The sequence below is a fragment of the Pseudophryne corroboree genome, chromosome 5 (assembly GCF_028390025.1).
Source record: "Pseudophryne corroboree isolate aPseCor3 chromosome 5, aPseCor3.hap2, whole genome shotgun sequence".
Taxonomy (NCBI): domain Eukaryota; kingdom Metazoa; phylum Chordata; class Amphibia; order Anura; family Myobatrachidae; genus Pseudophryne; species Pseudophryne corroboree.
In genome coordinates, this window is record NC_086448.1 from 819,533,902 (window position 1) to 819,536,232 (window position 2,331).

General features: G+C 37.8%; 1 pseudogene; it reads right to left on the bottom strand.

Annotated features, from left to right (window-relative positions):
• Positions 1-1,107: 1,107 nt before the first annotated feature.
• LOC134930045 (5S ribosomal RNA) lies at positions 1,108-1,226 on the bottom strand (annotated as a pseudogene).
• Between the last annotated feature and the right edge of the window lie 1,105 nt (positions 1,227-2,331).

A 2,331-nucleotide genomic window follows, 5' to 3' on the forward strand; every position in this document is an offset into this window, starting at 1 on the left:
CCAATTCTTCGATATTTTTTTCTACTTGATTTAATATCAGATTGTCATGTTTGATCAAGATTAGAATTAGTTCATTAGAACATTTTAATAGGCTGTTTTCCCATTCAGTTTTAAGGTTGTCTGTGGCCAAAGGGAAGGAGGGGAAGATACGTGGTCGTAAGCCTCTGGGTGATAATTTATTTTTGTGGTAGTTTTCTAATGTAGTGATATCCCAGGTGAGCCTAATCCTTTTTTGAAGGTTTTTCTGTAATTTTGATAAATCAGATTTCCAGTCTTTGGGAGTGCTGGGATTGTGGAAGGTATCTGAAAAAATATCTCCAAATTCCTCTACGTTTCTACGTTTGGATGTTAGTTCAGTTTTTAATGAAAATGCTGTCATTGCCTTGAATATAACAATATACAGTGGGGGGAAAAAATGAAAAGAGGAAAGGGAATGTTGTTATAACAGAAGCGACTACTATACAAAAGGAAAGAGATCCTATAGCAAGGTATATAAATCCGTGCAAGGTATGGAAAACTGAGTCTTGGCTCAGTGTACTGAATACATGAATGTATTGGGGGTATACCGCACTGGAGAATGGTAAGGTATCTAATAGATATTGTTAGAACCAAAATACATAATACAACGAGAAAATCTGAGTTTTCTAATGTTATCTTGAGTTTGGTGGTGCACCCTGAGTCAGTGGTAAGACATACAACAAAAGGGAGAGAAGAAGACTCTTTTGTGGGTGCACTCTTGTATGTTTAAGAGGTCTCAGAAGAGACAATAAGTAAAGATTATAAATGAATTTTTAAATATAACTTTTATTAACAATAATTGATAAAATAGTAGAGTTTACTGTCAAAAATTGGAGGTAGGGGTGGGGGGAAGGGTGGGGGGGAGTTGGGGAAAAGAAAGGGGGAACACAGAACGAATTAATTACAGTGTAAATACTGAATATTGTTCTGGAATGCCTGGGTGCGATAATAACAGCTGGAGACCCTGAAAATTGAAGCGTTTTTATTCTCTCATGAGCGATGATGAGGAGACAGATGGGATGATTAAAGATGGAATGAGCAAGATGAATCTGCTGTCAGTGTTAGACGCTGAGCAAAACCGTCCAGGAATTTCTACTAAACTGAGTATTCCTCGAGAGTCTCCCACTCGAGTACTGACCCAGCCCTACACTGCTTAGCTTCCAAGATCGGAAGGATTCGGGCGTTACCAGTGTGGTATGATAGTAGAAAAAATATTAGATATCGAGGGCTCGAGAATCACTGATGAGAGTTCACGAAAATGGAGAAATAAGAGAAAAGAAAAGACAAGAGAATGGGTGGAGGAGGAAAATAGGGGATCTGCTGCCACCGTTAGACCGGGATAATTACCCCTGAATCAGTGGTGAGAGTCCTGAAGATAGTATAAAGTGAGGAAAAGGAAACGATACTGATAGGTAAAAAAATTTTTTTGAGATTGGTTGATAGACAATGGGCTGCTTGATTGCAGGATGCTGATAGTACCTATGATAAAGGTACTAGGTGTGATAAAAAGCAATTTGTACACAATTAGCAGTCAAATAAATTGATTAGACCCATACATCACCATCAATTTGCTACTATCAGATTATTACAATTATACCAAAATGGTATCAGGTGGAAAAAGAAGGAGAAAATGAACAACAATTTCTTATTTGTGTTCCGCTGTATGCAGAGCAGCAGAAATACTATATAATATGATTGCAAGATGCTGATAGTACCTATGATAAAGGTACTTGGTGTGATAAAGAGCAATTGTACACAATTAGCAGATAATTAAATTGATTGGAACCATGCATCACCATCAATTTGATGCTGACAGATTATTGCACATTGTACCAAAATGGTATCAGGTGAAAAGAGAAAGAGATAATGAACAACAGTTGATTATACAGAGCTGCAGCAATGCTATATAATACGCAGTATAGAGGATAGTGATAAATTGCTCAGCCAAATGATTAGATCAATATTAATGACTGAAAATAAAGGTTTAAACAGTATCCTATGTGGTATTAAGCCGCTAAATGCCGACTATCTGTAAAACGGGTACTTGCAAAAAACAGCTTGATGAATGCTATTAAAATATAAATATGCAAAAAGATGCTGATATTGAGCAGATATTACCCGGAATTGTATGGAACGATCAGTCACTAATATGAGCAGGATACTTTCTGAGTGCGGAATGTCCGTGTCAAAGTCCAGGCAAATTGAAGATGCAGGATACACTGGTTCCCAGGAGCTGAGCAGTTCGTTTATAGCCGCACTGCCGATCAAAGTACCTGATGTATTGTGGAGACGTGGTCAGGTTGGCTGAGGAGA